General features: G+C 31.8%; 1 long non-coding RNA gene across 3 annotated transcripts; it reads left to right on the top strand.

The window, feature by feature from the left end:
• Positions 1-351: 351 nt before the first annotated feature.
• LOC139899023 (uncharacterized) lies at positions 352-5235 on the top strand. 3 transcript variants are annotated; one of them, XR_011777279.1, is made up of 9 exons: positions 352-521; positions 832-932; positions 1036-1086; positions 1193-1250; positions 1431-1520; positions 1587-1637; positions 1917-1980; positions 2083-3521; positions 4647-5235. It is a non-coding gene; the product is annotated as an uncharacterized lncRNA (long non-coding RNA). The 3 variants fall into 3 exon arrangements; XR_011777278.1 differs by having other exon boundaries at positions 1917-2172; positions 3348-3521; XR_011777277.1 differs by having other exon boundaries at positions 1917-3521.
• Positions 5236-6000: the final 765 nt, after the last annotated feature.

Here is a 6000-nt window from a genome sequence, read left to right as displayed (position 1 = left end):
AATGAGATTCCAAAATAGGTAAAATGGCTACTTGAATCAATGTATTAAGTTTGTATCTTAAATTGATGTTGCTAGTTATAAAAAATTGTATCAATAAATTATAAACTAATTCAACCAGTCCAGTACGAGCCTAAAACATTAGGACTATAAAACATGGCCTCTATAAGTCCGGCCCACTACCTCAATATTGATTTTTCCAACTCATGAAAACATACAAGAAAAATATACTTATACTATATCACTATTCACTTCACTTCTTAATCATCCACCAAAAAAATTAGCTAATAAATCAATTTTAGATATAATTCATCCCTAAATTACCCTTCTAAAACCACGGTAGCTGTTAAAAAAATTAGGGCGGAATAGTATAACATTTAATCGATTTCGTTGTATCTCACCAACAATCAGTAATCAATTAATCTACTTCGTTCTAAGATTTGGATGCAAGGGTATCAATCGATTAAATGATCACCGTTGTTGTTGTAGCCAACGTCGCCTCCTCTACTGTTATCGCCGTCGAGGTGATTTTTGTATTCTTATTGTTGGTGAATTAACACACTTGTCATGATGATTGAATATAATACTTATTAGTTAATTTGATGTTTCGTTATTGTTCTTTTTTGTTCAAATATTGATTAGATTAAGAATTGAATTTGTCAAACGTATGAAGAAGACGAGATGTCAAATTTATTGACTAAATTCGGGTTGTATTGAAAACTTCATTACTTCAAGTGATCATTTTATTTTTATCGGTTAAATTTTTTTGTATTGAGTCATATCTGATTATTTTATGTTAGATCTTTGTTGTGTTGTGTTGTGTTGTGTTTGCAGGTGGACTAGATGGATTAGTCGGTTGAGAAGTCACTTGATGTTATGATTAATGGAATGGGTTATACAGTGTAAAATCATCTTAATTATAATGCAATATGCAGGTTATTTTTCTATTATTTGGTTTTATAGTTAGAATTTAGTTTTTCTGTATAAAAGTTGTAACTAATGAAGCAAGAGAAGTAATTATCTGCTCTGTTGCTACAGGGTTTGATGTTTTTTGGAGTCCACTAATGTAGCGTGACAGCTCCAAGATAAGTAAGGAATTTCCAATCATCTTTTGTGTGTGTGTGTGTGTGTGTGTGTGTGCGTGTGTTGCCGTTATACACATGATGATTCTAATATGATAACTTGTGTGTTGCAGGGAATTTGAACAACATTGTCTTGATAAACTCACTGATATGGCTTATTAGAAGTTTATGGTATGTTAATTGATTGCTACCTTGTCTCACAGCTTGCGTGTATAATTGTAGTTTTAGCAACCGTGTTTTTTACAAAGTCATTGTAGAAATTTTTCAAGATATTTCTGAACATGCATTCTTATGAGAATCTCAATATTGACATTTTGATATTGTTTATTTATGTATATTACTGTTCATCAGAGTTGTCAGATATCACATAAATGGCCTGAGATGATTCTGGTATGGTAAAAGTTGCACCTCAGCCTGCACAACCGTTCGCTTCTTCTTCAGGTGCGTTAACATTTACTTTTGACTTTATTTGTTGAACAAAACTTACGTGCATTCTTGATATTGCAGTAGCTATTATAAGTATGCTTCATTCGTCACAACATCCGGATGTTCCTTCAGGTAGAATCAACCTCTATACTTTTAAATTTTTAAGCGTCCCGCTTGTCTATCTACATTCTTGATCAAATTAATCACCCCCTAAAAATATTACGTAATAAATTAATTGTTAAAATGCTAATACCTAAAATACCCTTTTCTAATAACTAAAAAAACACGGATTACCTAAGCCCTTTCATTATGTCACGTTCGTTCTTTTCACGTTCGGGATAACCTAATCTTTCTTAACCGTTAAGGGGTATAGATGATGATAACCTAATCTTTCTTCAACGTATCTTCAAGGTATAGATGATGAAATTGAAGTGATAATGAAGTTTGAAGAGAAATGTTTGGAATCGGGAAAAGAGTACGCCCAGTTGTTTGTACAAATTTTGCATCTTTTGTATGATAAAGATATTATACAAGAAGAAGCTGTTCTTAATTGGTCAAGTGAAAAAAAAAAATGCAGATGAATCAGATAAGGTTTTTTGTTAAGCAAGCTGAAAAATTTATCCAATGGCTAAATGAGGATTCTGAAGAAGATTAGGACTGTGTTTAGGTATGTGTCTTCATATTTTTTTTATTGTTTCTCTCTGTTAAAAACGTTGACTTATACCTGCATTTAGTTTTCTTTATTGTTCTTTTAAACACAGATTCAGATTTTGGTAGAGATTTAGGAAATATTGATATGAGCGGTTATTTAATATGTTAATTATGGAAGATTGAGTTTGTGTTTTTTTCTGTGTTATGAATATTGATATCTTTAAGTTTACAAAGTATAGTGTGTTCAATAGGTAAATTTATACATGTTACTATGGGATTTAAGTTACAATCGATTGTGTTGAGGTTAAAATAAGTGTTAATGACCAAGGATAATATTATCAACAGATTATGAAGCTGGCTAACCCGAATAGTGACCCACCCATTTTGACCCTGACCTTGTTCAATATCAGACTTTTTTTTATTTATTTGTTGGTCTTACCGCTTAACTTCAGAAAATAGACCCTTTTTTGACTTTGTAAACCCTAACAACCTAGTCCTAAACATGTTCTTCACTTCTACCTTTGTATTGAAGTTTGAAACTTCTTTAGTTGAATACTCGATGGATTCTACGTGTTGATTTGCAGTGTTTTGCTGTTTATTTTACTGGAAATTTACTGCTGTTTTTGATTGCACAATAACTGTTTCTAGTGCAGTATTAGTGCTGAATGTTGTCTCATACTTGATCTTTCTTTACTTGCAAGTTTACTCTTTTAGTCTTTTGTACGCTGTTTTATTTATGGTGCAAGTATGCTGTGTGTTTAAGACTTAATTTGCTGTCAATTATGCTACATATCTGCTGAAAACTGGGTCAACCGAATCGTCAGACCTTGTCAATCTTTCAATCATGGACTGACCCGAACCAAACTAAGCAAGATTGGCAAACCCTAATAGTTGTTCGCATAAGATGAAAAGTTTAAAGACTAAACTCGTGATTGGGAAATATCAGGAAACATTCAAATGTGGACTAACATTCAGAGTTTTTAATACATCTAGTGGCTACTGTAGTACGCACTTATGAATGATAAATATGTACCATTGCAGGCCCTTCATCTTCCATTTATTGCCCCCGAACCTCGATGAATATTAACATTGTATTTATTGTTTGTTTATGAATTTTTTTTAGATGTATTCCTTTTTTGCATTATGTTGCTTTAAATGGGTATTTTTCGTTCCGAATTGCTTTGCTTGCAGGTTGTCGATGTAAAACCAAAAGGTTTGTTTATTCAATAATGTTAAATCAGAGAATTTGTAGTATTGAAGCAGAGGTTGATTTCTTGAACCATAATGTTGCCAATAATGAATTTTTTTTAGTGAACAGGAACCTAATGATCAATTGAAACGACCCTGGCTGTATCCCAGTGCATGGTACGTAGTATGTTTTATTTATTTATATGCTGTTAATTTCCGTCATTATTTAGAAATGTGAATTACAACAACAACAACAACAAAACCCTATACCACCTGAGCGGTGTATGGGGGAAGTGGGATGTAGACAATCCTTACCCTATCCGAGAATAAAGACAAGTCATTTCTCCACCCAGAGTAAAAACACTCTCACAAGTAGAGAAAGTCATCCCTCTCTCTATTCGCCGGATAAAAAGATTGCTTCCGAGTGGACCTCTGGCCAATAAGTAGGAAAATTTTTAAAGAAGTAAACAAAAATTAAAAACTAAAAATTAAAAAATAAAAATTGAAAATTAGAAATAGAGAATAAAAATTAAGACGCTATGAAAATGGTTGAATCAAATTTTCATGGGTTTTAAATTCTGCCTAGAAATATCTTAGCATCTAATTTGTGAATTGTTATGATAATATCTTACCATCTAATTTGTGTTGGTTACTGAAATATATTGTATGATGAGTATATGTTCATTATTAGGGTTGGTGTCAGCTCTAAAATGTGTCATGTTCTATATTCTGAATGATCAAGCAATACATAATTAAACATTGAGCAATTAAACTACTTAAAATAAAGTTTGACTGTTAATTACCTAAGTAGTTGAGTAGTTCAACTGTGAAATTAGGTTACTACTTTGTGATGTTCACCGTAAACCTAACTATACACCGGTAGCCACATTTCTGGAACATTTATCCATATATTTGAGTTACTTGTATTTTAGAAAGAAAGTATGTAATAAAATTGATCCATATTTTGCCCAGTTCATGTATCTAAATAATAATGAATCCTCACACTTTTACTACTATGTAATTTCTATGTATGGAAGAGCCAATGAAACTTTTGACGGGGTTGAGGAAGATTAAGAAAGTCAATGAGATGTTATTTTAATTCAATGAGATGATGAGATGATATAGATGATATCTCTTTTGTCTCTTCCTACAATTCAGCAATGGAAAGTTTGCAAAAACCATTTGGTGGTTCATTATCTTTGCAATCATCAAAAGAAAATGTCTTCTAAAATTCATTAAATACTATTTAATTAACTTATGCATTCATATGATTCGTTTGATAATTTGATCTTTTTTTAACAGTTACAAAGTGTTCTTGAATGCAAGCACGAACAACTGCATAAGCTTTAGCAATGGGCAAAATAGTCAATTCTGCAAATTATGTACCAAATGAATTCTTCAAGCAGTTTTCCAATTGCTGAATTTTCAAAGACGGAGAGTGTTTCGTTAAAGTCACACATCACTCATTGATCGAACAACCAGCCCCAATTACTGATTAACAAATGCACGAGCTTTCATGTGGCGATGCAACTTCATGTTTTTGTAAGCTGCAGAGTTACACAAATCGCCTGAGAAGAAACTAACGAAATCACATTCTAAAAGTTTCATGTCATTGGTACATTTTTTGAAAGTTTGTAGACGACAGTGGGACGCAAATAGGTATATGGACGACATCGGAACATTTGAGAAAGTATATAGTGGCTTTAACCCTATTCAAATTGACTAATTGGTTAATAGTCAAATTGACAAATTGGTTACGTTATTGTAAAGGTCAAAGGGCTTGGGTCAAATACACTTGAAACTCTTTTAAATGTTAATCATTTTATGTTGTGATGTTGCACACTAGCTATGATTTTACGATTATCCGCCTTAGAATACAACAATTGATTCACTCTTAAGTTGTTTTAGTTTCCCTTTATTGTTCAATTTTTTTACTTTTACACAGTTGATTTTGTCAAATATAACAAAATATCATAAATTTAATATCAAGTGAATGGGTCAAAATTTACACCTATGATTTATGTGGTCAAGTTTTTAGATACTTATAATTAGTCAAGTGATTAATCTATTACGATAAGATTCTTATTATATGTGTCAATATGGGTGCTTTTTTATTTATATTTTTAAACATTTGAAATGTTATATTATTTATTTGTGTTATTATTGAAAGTAATTTATTACAATATGTAGGGTTTTGGATTTAGATTTAGGGTTAAGAGTTTAGGTTTAAGGTTTAGATTCTAGGGCTTAGGGTTTTGGGTTGGGGTTTAGAGTTTTTAGGGTGTAGGGTTTAGATTTGGGGTGTAGGGTTTAAAGTTTAGGTTTAGGGTTTAGATTTAGCTTTTAGGGTTTAGAGTTTAGATTTAGGGTTTAGATTTTAGGGTTTAGAGTTTAGATTTAGGGTTTAGGGTTTAGATTCTAGGGTGTACGGTTTTGGATTTAGATTTAGGGTTTAGGGTTTAGGTTTAGGGTTTAGATTCTAGGATTTAGGGTTTATATTTTAGGGTTTAGGGTTAGGGTTTAGAGTTTTTAGGGGTTAGGTTAGGGTTTACGGTTTATATCTAGGCTGTAGGGTTTAGAGTTTAGGTTTAGGATTTTGTGTTTAAATTTAGGGTTTAGGGTTTAGGTTAAAGTTTAGGGTTTAGATTTAGGGTTT

This window comes from Rutidosis leptorrhynchoides, chromosome 3, assembly GCF_046630445.1.
Source record: "Rutidosis leptorrhynchoides isolate AG116_Rl617_1_P2 chromosome 3, CSIRO_AGI_Rlap_v1, whole genome shotgun sequence".
NCBI classification, from domain to species: Eukaryota; Viridiplantae; Streptophyta; class Magnoliopsida; order Asterales; family Asteraceae; genus Rutidosis; species Rutidosis leptorrhynchoides.
Note: the sequence above shows the minus strand (reverse complement) of the source record. Positions and strands in the feature narration are given on the sequence as shown.